The sequence below is a fragment of the Schistocerca serialis genome, chromosome 4 (assembly GCF_023864345.2).
Source record: "Schistocerca serialis cubense isolate TAMUIC-IGC-003099 chromosome 4, iqSchSeri2.2, whole genome shotgun sequence".
In the NCBI taxonomy this organism is placed as follows: Eukaryota; Metazoa; Arthropoda; class Insecta; order Orthoptera; family Acrididae; genus Schistocerca; species Schistocerca serialis.
This window is the reverse complement of record NC_064641.1, coordinates 444,823,365-444,837,335: the sequence shown is the minus strand read 5'-3', so window position 1 is coordinate 444,837,335 and position 13,971 is coordinate 444,823,365. Positions and strand designations below refer to the sequence as shown.

At 43.1% G+C, this 13,971-nt stretch overlaps 1 protein-coding gene across 1 annotated transcript in view; it reads left to right on the top strand.

Annotated features, from left to right (window-relative positions):
- Positions 1-13,971, top strand: part of LOC126475073 (BAI1-associated protein 3) — a 715,757-nt gene that overhangs the window by 421,862 nt on the left and 279,924 nt on the right. The window lies entirely within an intron of this gene.

Here is a 13,971-nt window from a genome sequence, read left to right as displayed (position 1 = left end):
AGTTTGCAACCACAACTTAAGTTTGCCAGTTAATTGCGTGGACTGGTTGCAACGGGAACAATACATAGACGGAGTCTCTCCGGAATGGTTACACACAAGTTGTGTCGCCCGATGTCTAGGTGTCCCTTTCTGATCGCAAATAAACGTATTGGCGAGCGCGACCCTCTCAGCGACCCAAGCGTGGCTGATTAATGGAAGCAAGGTAGCCCCAAGCAAGAAGTAGATTGACAATTAGGACGGGAGGCAGACCTAGCATACAAAAGCTTGTTAGTCCAGATACAAGAGGAGAAACTCGCGTTATCTCCACAGAGGGGTAGGCCAAATAGTAGCTACAATACAAATATTAAATTTTCTTTCGCAGAACCTTGCACTAGGCCACTACACATGGGACTAACAAAAATTTAAGCAATCGCCCCAAATACCCCTGACTTGCTGCCTTTGAATCTCAATAACACGAACAAGCTGATCTACACGATAAAATGGAATTAGTCTGCTGACTAGGCAACACAAGAATTTTACAGAAACCTTAAATATACAATGCAGCAAAATATTAGCTAGGTCACAAATTTACATCACCAAGGCCTGCAATGCTGCGCAAGATGCTACAAGTAAAATTCCATAACTTAAATTAAGACAAATTAAGCTTCAGCAGCTTACAGTTTACCACAGTTCCAATAGAGAGCCCACGAATAAGTAAGAGGTCATATACACCCAGCAAAACAATCTTCCTGTGAAGTAACTGTAGTTTAAACTTAGCAGTCCACATGGGCAATACTAGAATACAAAAAGATTTCCATCGATTTTCAATACAAATAAATGCATGAATACAAACAAATGCACTACAAATAAATAAAATGCAATACGAATAAAAGCAATACAAATAAATGCGTGGATTTAAAACAGATCGCTCATGTGGAAACTTAACGTTATATTAAACACAGTTGGGGCCAAAGCAGTCGTTTAAAATATAATCTCAAGATATTTCTCAGGCATGCTGGCGATGAAAATGCAGAAGGAAGCAATTACAATGCTTGGATCTAGAGTTCAGAACAATAACACCTTCACTTCCAGAATATCCGCTTCATTCTCCATAAATATGACTTTAGTGGACAAACGGAAGGCGCAATGCACCAGCCCGCGGAGTTATCACCAGCGTGCAACATGTCCAATAGTGCGCACTTCCTCGTGAACTGTCTTGCCAAGCTCGGCGCACTCGCTTGACTGCCACTACGCCAACTCTCTCTCACTCACTTAGCTTCCAGCTCCCAGCCACTGAGCACCACATCGCCACACTTCGTGGCAGCTTACCGAAGATACACGAGCTGCCACGGCTCAAGCGCGCTATAGTCGACAATGGGTCTGTAACCTTCGCCCCTAGGTTTGGGTGCAAGAAACATGGGTGACGCATGTGGAGATGTTGATAGTCTGATGACCCCTTATTGTAAAAGTTTATTGATAATCTTTCTCATCTCCTCCGTCTCACATGGTGATAATCTACAAGGTGGATGGCAAAGAGGAATTCGATTATGTAGTCGAAGCTGATGTTAAAGACGATTAGTTATACCTAAATTCTCAGTAAAAATATAAGGAAATTCGTCCAGTAATTGCAACAAGCATTTAGCTTCTTCCATTTTTAAATGAGAAACGTCAAAATCAGTCTCACTACCTTGAACGTGATTAGCCCCAAAACTAGAAGGATAACAAACGTGGTACCTTTGGTTTAGAACCTGTGTTCTAGGGGTAGCGTCTTTGATTAGTAATCAAAACGTCCTCCGTCCCAGGTTCGAAACCCGCCTCTACTTAAATTTTGATTAATAATCACCACTGGCGGCCGAAGACTTCAGGCATAAGAATTCACCCTCGTTCTACCAACGGCCTGGTCAAAGAGGGCGAAGGAGCAGACAGAGGTTCAGGGCACTCTTGTCCTTGGGGTGCGAAACTACTCCTAAAGGTGGAAGAACAAGCAATAATCAACGGCATGAGGATACAGAAGGCGATGGACACGAATGCATTAAAGACACATAACGTGTATCCATAGGACATGTAGCCAGTAATTGAAAAAGTGTGATGATGATCTCTCCATTGGCCAAAGGCTCTGGAATAGTCCCCCATTCGGATCTCTGGCAGAGGACTGACAAAGGGGCAGTGACCATGAGAAAAAGAGTGAATAATCAAAGAAAGGATACTGTTCTACAAGTCGGGGCGTGGAATTTCAGAAGCTTAAATGTGGCAGAGAAGCTAGAAAATCTGAAAAGGGAAATGCAAAGGCATAACCTAGATATAGTAGGGGTCACTGAAGTGAAATGAAAAGAAGACAAGGATGCCTGGTCAGATGAGTCTAGGGTAATATCAACAGCATCAGAAAATGGTACAGCAGCAGTAGGGTTCATTATGAATAGGAAGGTAGGGCAGAGGGTGTGTTATTGTGAACAGTTCAGTGATGCGGTTGTTCTTATCAGAATCGACAGCATGCAAGCTAGCCTGTGGTGGCGGCAGTTCTTCATCTGCCTAACGACTAAAAAGTCGTAACCACCAAACCCAAGAGGTGCCGCGCAAGGTTCAAATGGCTCTGAGCACTATGGGACTTAACTGCCGAGATCATCAGTCCCCTAGAACTTAGAACTACTTAAACCTAACTAACCTAAGGACATCACACAACACCCAGTCATCACGAGGCAGAGAAGCCGCGCAAGGAAATCAGACATTCGATAAATAGTGGCCCCTGTGTGGATCACCCCTGAGTGGCTGAAATGAAATTAATCTAATTCCTTATAACAAAAGAAATAACATCGTAGGGCATGAGAATGGGTGTCATTGAAAAATTAGTAACAAGGACCTACGGAATCACAAAGAGATTTATTAACTAATAGCAAGATCAAGAGAGAACAAACATATAAACAGAAACTTCAGCTGTATAACATTTCGTTAACAGGAACTCAGGTTGATTGGCAATAGACTTGGGGAACCTAACTGTAATTTACATGTAAATGAGACTGGCTACTGTGAATCAAAGGATGCCATTCCAGGCAAGCACACTCTGCTGAGTCGTTCCACTGGTTGGTCTCTCACGTCAAAATATAATTAAGCACGCTGAAACACCCGCTAAACCCACTGCGCAGAACAGGTGATTAGGATTGTGGAAAGGGTCAAATAAGGTTAGGCTCAGTTTCACCTTAAAATTGTAATTTATTATAATCTAATAACACGTTTACAACCAAAGCGGCACATAGCCGAACTTTTACAACTATGAGTTTCAAATTTCAAATCTAAATGCAATTTTTTCACGGTTGAAGGCCTCCAAACAAGAAATCTTAAAAATCAACAAGATTAAAATGCAATTAAAATAGCAAATAAAATAATTAAAATATATATATGGTCAGCTAGGCTGAAAGCCTCAAGGCAAAAGTGGATGGACAAACATAAACAAGATGCAATACAAACGGCTGAAGGCCCACAATAAAATTTCCAGAATTGATTTACACAATTTTTTTTAAGCATTGCCTATCATAGATTATAAACAGACAATTAAACGCTAAAAGTGACGAATGTGATTATCCACAATAAAATATGTATTGGCTGTCAAAACCACACACCATGTTGGACAGCGACAACAGGTGAGGAGAGGATGCTGCCTGAATTACGTTAGTGGCCAGGGCAGGTAACCGGAACACTAACGGCCACAAGGTAGAAAATTTCACTGGTGCACTGAATTGCAGTCTACATCTACATTTATATTCCGCAAGCCACCCAACGGTGTGTGGCGGAGGGCACTTTACGCGCCACTGTTATTACCTCCCTTTCCTGTTCCAGTCGCGTATGGTTCGCGGGAAGAACGACTGCCGGAAAGCCTGCGTGCGCGCTCGAATCTCTCTAATTTTACATTCGTGATCTCCTCGGGAGGTATAAGTAGGGAGAAGCAATATATTCGATACCTCATCCAGAAACGCACCCTCTCGAAACCTGGACAGCAAGCTACACCGCGATGCAGAGCGCCTCTCTTGCAGAGTTTGCCCCTTGAGTTTGCTAAACATCTCCGTAACGCTATCACGCTTACCAAATAACCCTGTGACGAAACGCGCAGCTCTTTCTTGGATCTTCTCTATCTCCTCTGTCAACCCGACCTGGTACGGATCCCACACTGATGAGCAATACTCAAGTATAGGTCGAACGAGTGTTTTGTAAGCCACCTCCTTTGTTGATGGACTACATTTTCTACGAACTCTCGCAATGAATCTCAACCTGGCACCCGCCTTACCAACAATTAATTTTATACGATCATTCCACTTCAAATCGTTCCGTACGCATACTCCCTGGTATTTCACAGAAGTAACTGCTACCAGTGTTTGTTCCGCTATCATATAATCATACAATAAAGGATCCTTCTTTCTATGTATTCGCAATACATTACATTTGTCTATGTTAACGCTCAGTTGCCACTCCCTGCACCAAGTGCCTATCCGCTGCAGATCTTCCTGCATTTCGCTGCATTTTTCTAATGCTGCAACTTCTCTGTATACCACAGCATCATCCGCGAAAAGCCGCATGGAACTTCCGACACTATCTACTAGGTCATTTATATATATTGTGAAAAGCAATGGTCCCATAACACTCCCCTGTGGCACGCCAGAGGTTACTTTAATGTCTGTAGACGTCTCTCCATTGAGAACAACATGCTGTGTTCTGTTTGCTAAAAACTCTTCAATCAAGCCACACAGCTGGTCTGATATTCCGTAGGCTCTTACTTTGTTTATCAGGCGACAGTGCGCAGCTGTATCGAACGCCTTCCGGAAGTCAAGGAAAATGGCATCTACCTGGGAGCCTGTATCTAATATTTTCTGGGTCTCATGAACAAATAAAGCGAGTTGGGTCTCTCACGATCGCTGTTTCCGGAATCCATGTTGATTCCTACAGAGTAGGAATATAGTTAATTGTACCGCATGGCAGCTAAATTTCAGCAATAGAAACACTCAGTGTTGCTCACAGGAAAACCTCCCCAACAGCGAACCACCGAAACGAACCACACAACATGAATGGACGTGGCTTGGGTAGTTGAAACCACTACTCAACTTTGACGTCCTGGGTCGGTGAACCACGAAGCTCATAGCGATCGGACAACTCTACACACGCTCCGACACTGTGCAGGGACCGCCAGCGGACCCAGCTGACTGCACCGCGCGGAGATAACTTCCCTGGTCCGCAGCAACCGACCGACTCGCCTCAGAACGCCGACAACATCTAAAATCGTCGACAGTGGAAATAACGCCAAATACACACACAAACTGACAAACACTTGCACGAAGACATGAACGATACACAACAGTAACTAAGCACGCACGAAGACAAATAGGGAGTCGCTGCACACACACACAGCCGACTCATGAACGATCGGCGAGCCAAAACGCGTGGTCCAGTAGGACGACCGACCGACGATCCACCAAGACCGCGGCCCGGCTCAAGTGATGCGTGGCGGCAATGGTCGGGCGAACTGTGTCGACGCAGACCTCACAGCTCCAACCCGACTGCATTAGTGGCAGGTCCGGACTGCGCTCCAGACGCGTTCCAACTGACTGGCAGCCCGGACTCGGACCCGAACGACCCGAACTGCGACGAACTGGCGTACGACAGACGACGACTGGCAGGTAATAGCAGTCGAACAAAGATACTATGATAGGGGTATACTGATACGCGCTGCTAGCGCCGGTCACGGTCAGGCAAAGCAGCAACTCAGTGACAGTAGTAATTTAAATTAACGTAGTGAGGTGGAAGTACGTTAGAAACAGGGTAAAAAATACATGATGGTAGGAATACGAGCCATGCACAGCTCACATGCGGTGGACATGGGGAGTGATTACTGTGAGTACAAGGCTGCTATGAAAACAGATGGTTGTGAAAACGATAGATAAGCTACTGAATTTGCCAAAGCTGCACAATGTTACCCATATAGCTGGTGGAACATAAGATTCTGCCGTCTGCATGCGGGCGCTGCCAAAGTGTCGTACTGCGGGAGATGACCTCACATCCGCCGGTGATTCTCCCGGGTGTCCGGATGTCTGTACAACTAACTACTCTCTCTGAAGAAACAGACAGCCGAAAAGCAAGTCCCTGCCTCTCCTATTGCTCAAAACCTTCCGAAAAACAGCGGTTCCTCCTGATGTTTTGGAGTAAAACTATCATGGCCCAGCAGTGGTAACCGTCCCAATCATGTTTTCTAGCAAGGTGACCCGATCTTCCTCAACACATTCTGTTCTACAAAAAAAGAGTACACAATGCCTGGAGGTCCTGTAGCCAAACCCCCAGAACATTTCACAATATGAAGGAAGCTTCCTAGTGAAAACAAGCTCCGCCTCGTCCATAAAACGATTTAGTGGGCGCCGTTTTGGTGAGGCGCGGCGGCATCTAAGATACGCGCCAACTGGAGAAATTCGTCATCCTGTCTCACAAGGTACGCTGCTCTTGTAATAAACACAGTAGCCAGGCGCCAGCCAGACGCTGCTTTACCTGGACTTACACACGGGGTAAGGAGACCAGACTCCCACACTACGTCCACCCACTAATAAAGCGGTTAGTCCGGCATCAGGATGCATGGCGCCACCAGTTTGTAAAGAAGTGTTATTTCGCATTCAGTCACGGCGTTCCCACCCTCTCGCTTGGCTGCTAGCGGAACAAGGCCGTCCGCCGGAATAGCGAACCATAAACCACTGCCATTCAGGGCCCATAGCTAGTTTTGGTAACTACAAACGAATCCACGAATTTGCTTGCTGCTAAGTGAAAGTTCTAAAGCTGACCCTAATCCAATGGTCACCTCCAGCGTCCAAACAATCTGTCTCTATACATAACTTTAACCCCACAACTGCGATCAAGTCATGCAAGTACTGTGAGATCAATGAGTGGTTTACCCTAACCTTAATAGTCCATCAGATTAATATCAATCAGTGAAAATTTAGATACACAACAGGCGAATGAAATTGTATGATAATCACCGAAACAAAATGAAAGTGGAAGTGCTTGATGGGTATTACCATTGCAGTGGCCTGCCCGGAAGGCACCGCCATCTTTCAAGCAAACCAACAGCGACAACGGTAGTTCATGTATACATGCCAACGTCGCAAGATGAAGATGGAGAGACAGAGAAAGTATATGAAAATATTGACAGGGTAATACAGCATGTAAAGGAAGGTGAAAATCTAATAGTCATGGTTGTTGTTGTGGTCTTCAGTCCTGAGACTGGTTTGATGCAGCTCTCTATGCTACCCTATCCTGTGCAAGCTTCTTCATCTCCCAGTACTTATTGCAACTTACATCCTTCTGAATCTGCTTAGTGTATTCATCTCTTGGTCTCCCTCTACGATTTTTACCCTCCATGCTGTCCTCCAACGCCAAATTTGTGATCCCTTGATGCCTCAGAATATGTCCTACCAACCGGTCCCTTCTTTTTGTCAAGTTGTGCCACAAACTCCTCTTCTCCCCAATTCTATTCAATACTCCATCATTAGTAATGTGATCTACCCATCTAATGTTCAGCATTCTTCTGTAGCACCACATTTCGAAAGCTTCTATTCTCTTCCTGTCCAAACTATTCATCGTCCATGTTTCACTTCCATACATTGCTACACTCCATACAAGTACTTTCAGAAACGACTTCCTGACACTTAAATTTATACTCTTCTTCAGAAACGCTTTCCTTACCATTGCCAGTCTACATTTTATATCTTCTCTACTTCGACCATAATCAGTTATTTTGCTCCCCAAATAGCAAAACTCCTTTACTACTTTACGTGTCTCATTTCCTAATCTAATCAGCATCACCCGACTTATTTCGACTACATTCCATTATCCTCGTTTTGCTTTTGTTGATGTTCATCTTATATCCGCCTTTCAAGACACTGCCCATTCCGTTCAACTGCTCTTCCAAGTCCTTTGCTGTCTCTGACAGAATTACAATGTCATCGGCAAACCCAAAGTTTTTATTTCTTCTCCATGGATTTTAATACCTACTCCGAACTTTTCTTTTGTTTCCTTCCCTTCTTGCTCAATATACAGATTGAATAACATCGGGGACAGCTTTCCTTTCATGCCCCTCTCCTCTTATAACTGCCATCTGGTTCCTGTACAAATTGTAAATAGCCTTTCGCTCACTGTATTTTACCCCTGCCACCTTTAGAATTTGAAAGAGAGTATTTCAGTCAACATTGCCAAAAGCTTTCTCTAAGTCTACAAATGCTAGAAATGTAGGTTTGCCTTTCCTTAATCTTTCTTCTAAGATAAGTCGTAGAGTCAGTATTGCCTCACGTGTTCCAATATTTCTACGGAATCCAAACTGATCTTCCCCGAGGTCGGCTTCTACCAGTTTTTCCATTCGCCTGTAAAGAATTCGTGTTAGTATTTTGCAGCTGTGACTTATTAAACTGATAGTTCGGTAATTTTCACATCTGTCAACACCTGCTTTCTTTGGGATTGGAATTATTATATTCTTCTTGAAGTCTGAGGGTATTTCGCCTGTCTCATACATCTTGCTCACCAGATGGTAGAGTTTTGTCAGGACTGGCTCTCCCAAGGCCGTCAGTAGTTCTAATGGAATGTTGTCTACTCCCGGGATGTAATAGTCATAGGGGACTGGAATACATTTGTAGGGGAAGGAGTAGAAGAAAAGGTTATAGGAAAATATGGGCTTGGGACAAGGAATGAGAGAGGAGAAAGACTGAGTTCTGTAATAAATTTCTGTCAGCAATAGCAAATACTCTGTTCAAGAATCATACAAGGAGAAGGTATACTTGGAAAAGGCTGGGTGATACAGGAAGATTTCAGTTATATTACATTATGGTCAGACAGAGATTTCGAAGTCAGGTACTGGATTGTAAGGCGTACCCAGGAGCAGAAATAGACTCAGATCACTCCGAATTCAGATACTCGATTGTAAGGCGTACCCAGGATCAGATATAGACCCAGATCACAGTGCAGTAGAGGTGAAGAGTACGCTGAATTTTAAGTGATTAGGCAGAAAGAATCAGTGCCCAAACAAGTGGAATATGAAATTACTAAGGAATGATTATATTCGTTTGAAATTCTCTAAGGCTATAGATACAGCAATAAGGAATAGATCAGTAGGCAGTACAGTCGAAGTGGAATTGAACGGGCAATCACAGAGGCTGGAAAGAAAAACATAGGTACAATGGAGATAACTGCGAGGAAACCATGTTTAACAGAAGAAATACTGCATTTGATCGATGAAAGAAGAAAGTAAAAAAAATATTGAGGGAAATTCAGGAATACAGAAATACGACTCGCTGAGAAATGAAATAAATTGGAGGTGCAGGTAAGTTAAGATGAAATGGCTGCATGAAAAATCCGAAAAAATTGAAAAAGAAATGTTTGTCGGAAGGACTGGCACAGCATATAGGAAAGACAAAATAAATTTCAATGAAATTTAAAGCAATGATGATAACAACATTAAGAGTGCAATGGGAATCCCAATGTTAAATGAACAGAAGAGAGCAGATAGATGGAAAGAGTACACTGAAGGCCTCTGTGAGGGGGACAATTTCTCTGATGTGATAGAAGAAGAAACAGGAATCGATTTAGAAGAGACAGGGTATCCAGTATTAGAATCAGAACTTAAGAGAGCTTTGGAGGACTTAAGACTGAATAAGGCAGAAGGGATAGATAACATTCCATCAGAATTTTTAAAATCATTGCGAGAAATGGGAACAAAATGACTATTCACGTTAGTGTGTAGAATGTATCATTCTGGCAACATACCATTTGACTTTTGTAAAAATATTATCTACACAATTCCGAAGACTGCAAGAGGTGATAAGTGCGAGAATCAACAACTCAAGAATCCAAGTTTCAGACAAGAAGAATGGAAAAGAAAACTGACGAAATGTTAGATGACGATAACTTTGGCTTCAAGAAAGGTAAAGATACCAGAGAGGCAAATTTCTGACGTTGAGGTTGATAATGGAAGCAAGACTGAAGAAAAATCAAGCCACTTTCATAGGATTTGTCGACCTTGAAAAAGGGTTTGACAATGTAAAATGGTGCAAGATGTTCGAAGTTCAGAGAAAAGTAGTGGTAAGCTATAGGGAGAGACAGGTAATATAAAATATGTACAAGAGTCAAGAGGGAATAATAAGAGTGGACAACCAAGAACGAAGTGCTCGGATTAAAAAGAGTGTAAGAGAGGGCTGTAGTCTTTTGCCCCTAAGTTCGATCTGTACATCGAAGAAGCAATGATTGAAATAAAAGAAAAGTTCGGGAGCGGAATTAAAATGCATGGTGAAAGGATATCAGTGATACGATTCGCTGACGACATTACTATCCTGAGTGAAAACGAAGAAGAATTACATGATCTGCTGAATTGAATAAACAGTCTAATGAGTACAGAATATGGACTGAGAGTAAATTGAAGAAATTCGAAAGTAATGCGAAGTAGCAGAAATGAGAACTGCAAGAAACTTTAAATCAGGACCGATGGTCACGAAGTCGACGAAGTTAAGGAATTCTACCGCCTAGGCAGCAATATAAACAATGACAGACAAAGCGAGAGGACATCAAAAGTAGACCAGCATGAGCATAAAAGTTCTTTCTGGCGAAGAGAAATCTGCTAGTTTCAAATATAGGCCTTAATTTGAGGAAGAATGTTTTGAGAATGTATGTTTGGAGCAAGCAATGTAGTGCAACATGGACTGTGGGAAAATCGGAACATAAGAGAATCGAAGCATTGAGATGTGGTTCTACAGACGAATGTTGAAAATTAGGTGGACTGATAAGGAAATAAATGAGGAGGTTCTCCACAGAATCGGAGAGGACAGGAATATGTGGAAAACACTGAGAAGGAGAAGGGACAGGATAATAGGACATATTTAAAGACACTAGAGAATGACTTCCATGGTACTAGAGGGAGCTGTAGAGGGCTAAAACTGTAGAGGAAGACAGAGATTGGAATACATCCAGCAGTTAATTGTGGACGTAGTTTGCAAGTGATACACTGAGATGAAGAGGTTGGCACACGAGAGGAATTCGTGGTGGACCGCATCAAAGCAGTCAGAAGACTGAATACTCAGAAAAAATAAATAACTAAATCTCGCAGACATTACACGTAGGGACGTGCACGTTGCCGGTTCGGGACAGGGGTCTTTCCACTTCGCCTCTGAGTCCTGAGTAGCGTCTTGGAGGGAGCTATGTTTGATCTTCAGAAAGGCGAGACTCAGAGAATGCCAGCCTCGCTCCTCATGTGTACATCGTTGTCGGATATAGCACGTATTTTATGTGTTAGGAAGTTTCGAGATTGGAAGCTATGTCCTAGTGACGACATCGTTATATAACAAAACCAGACTCAAATGGAACAAGGATGGAGAAAAATTAGATGTTGCTTCAAAAATGCGTTCCTGAGCAACACAGGCACAGCAATATCGTATTCATCCGCCGACACAGGGCAAGCGACTTTCAAATAAAATGTCTTCCCTGTACTAGAATATACATAATGGATGTACGAGTTTAGGTTGTAGACGCGTGGTTGACGATAAATGGTATTTCGGGTCTGGCTGGGAGTCGTGCACAGATAGCCAAATGGTAAAGCGACTGCTCGCGATAAGGGGGAAATCCGGATTCGCGTCCCAGTCCGTCACAAATTTTCAATGTCTTCATTCCATTCTACAGCTGATGATTGCCCATACTTGCAACTGTGAACACGTTTAATGTATTTTATAACGGCTTTAGGCGACGCAGTGCCTGTTCCTTTGGCCATGAATATATGTTCAAAGGAACTTTGGGCTGTGGGAAAACCGGAACAGAAGAGAATCGAAGCATTGATATGTGGTACTACAGAAGCATGTTGAAAGTTAGGTGGACTGATAAGGTAAGGAACGAGGAGGTTTTACGAAGAATTGATAAGGAAAGGAATATATGGAAAACACTGACAAGATGGTTCAAAATGGTTCAAATGGCTCTAAGCATTATGGGACTTAACATCTGAGGTCATCAGTCCCTTAGACTTAGAACTACTTAAACTTAACTCACCTAACGACATCACACACATCCATGCACGAGGCAGGATTCGAACCTGCGACCGTAGCAGTGCAGTGCCAGACTGAAGCGCCTAGAATCGCTCTGCCACAGCGGCCGGCTCACTGACGGAAAGAAGGATGTTAGCACATCTGTCAAGAATTCAGGGAATAGCTTCCATGGTACCAGAGGGAGTTAGAGAGGGCAAAAACAGTAGAGGGACACAGAGACTGGAATACAGCCAGCAAATGACTGAGGATGTAGGCTGCAGGTGCTCCTCTGAGATGAAGAGGTTGACACAAGAGAGGAATTCGTGGTGGGCCATATCAAACCAATCATAAGACTGATGACTCAAAGGAAAACCTCTAATTTGGCCTGAACTTAAACCAAACTGACCTATTTGAAAAATCCAATACACAATTTGCCTTATTAAGAAAGACATAGCCCGAAATGACATACATAGACAACCCTTTCACCATCTAAACCTTAAGAGTCCAAGAAAATTCATGAATTGTAATGTGAACACTGATTTTACCAAGAACAGGAATTAATGGCACTTTTGCTGAACTGGTTTAATGCCGAGAACCTACAGATGCCTTTATATCTCAAAAACCACTGCATTCATTAAACAGAAATTACTGTCTGAATCCTATAATGTTCAAACTGGCTCTTGGTTAATTAAGGTCCACATACGCTCCAATGAACATCGGACGCACTAACGTTGTTACACCTTGGAGGCACACCATGCGCGGCATCAAGGCGAGCCAACCGCTCTAGGCTGCAATGGGTATCAGTCGCCTCAAGTACCAAACAGTTTCGGGCAAAATATCCTGACCCATCACAATGAAAACAATTGCCTTGATTGACAGGAATTCGTTTCTCACAGAATCCCAGGGGAAAACAAGAACTTTTCAATTCGATGTCGCTGTATGAAACACACCTCTTCTAGTTACTAAAACGAATTCCCTCTATCAAACTAGCAATGTGGTCAAGATCTCTGAAACTAACAGGTTTCTCACAGAAAGAGACTCTCAAACGATTCTCCACCCAGACGCCCTCCAAGCCTTCAGCCAATGGTTTGCAAAATACAACATGGCCGACCTGAAAACCAATAACGTGTAATTATCATTAATCTAGCAAGCAATCACATAATTTTTACATTAATCACACTTCTCTCAATGCTCAGCTGACTAATACGCAATAAAATAGGTAATATCGAATTCAGAATTTTACTAAACGATTACCAAACCTCAGTCGGTTTGCTATTCAGTAACATCTCGCACTGGTTACCGCCTTCTGGCAACTTTGGTTCCTCATCTGTATGCTCTTATATATATTCCTCTGTATTCCTGTCAGTTCCGTGAAGCTTCCTTCCACCGAGTAGAGTGCGTGCAATATTACGAGGGTAATCCCAAAAGTAAGGTCTCCTATTTTTTTATAAGTACATAGACCTGTTTATGTCTACAATGGCTTACATCAGTTTACAGCTTGAACATTTAGCTATTTTTCGACATAATCACCATTTCTGTGGATGTATTTCTGTAGACGCTGTGGCAGTTTTTGTATGCCCATGTCATACCAGCTCGCTGCCATGCTGTTCAGGAAGTTATGAACCACTCCTTTCACCTCGTCGTCGGAGCTGAATCGCTTTCTGGCCAAATGTTCTTTTAACCTAGGGAACAGGTGATAGTCACTGGGCGCCAAGTCAGGACTATATGGTGGGTGGGTGATTATGTTCCACTGAAACTGTTGCAGGAGAGCAACGGTTTGCCGAGCGATGTGTGGGCGAGCGTTGTCATGGAGAATGTGTACGCCTTTGCTCAACATTCCTCTTCTCCGGTTCTGAATTGCCCGTTTGAGGTTTTTCAGAGTCTCGCAGTACCTGTCAGCGTTAATTGTGGTCCCAGTGGGCGTAAAGTCGACCAACAATACCCCTTTCCAATCCCAAAAAAACGGTTGTCATGACTT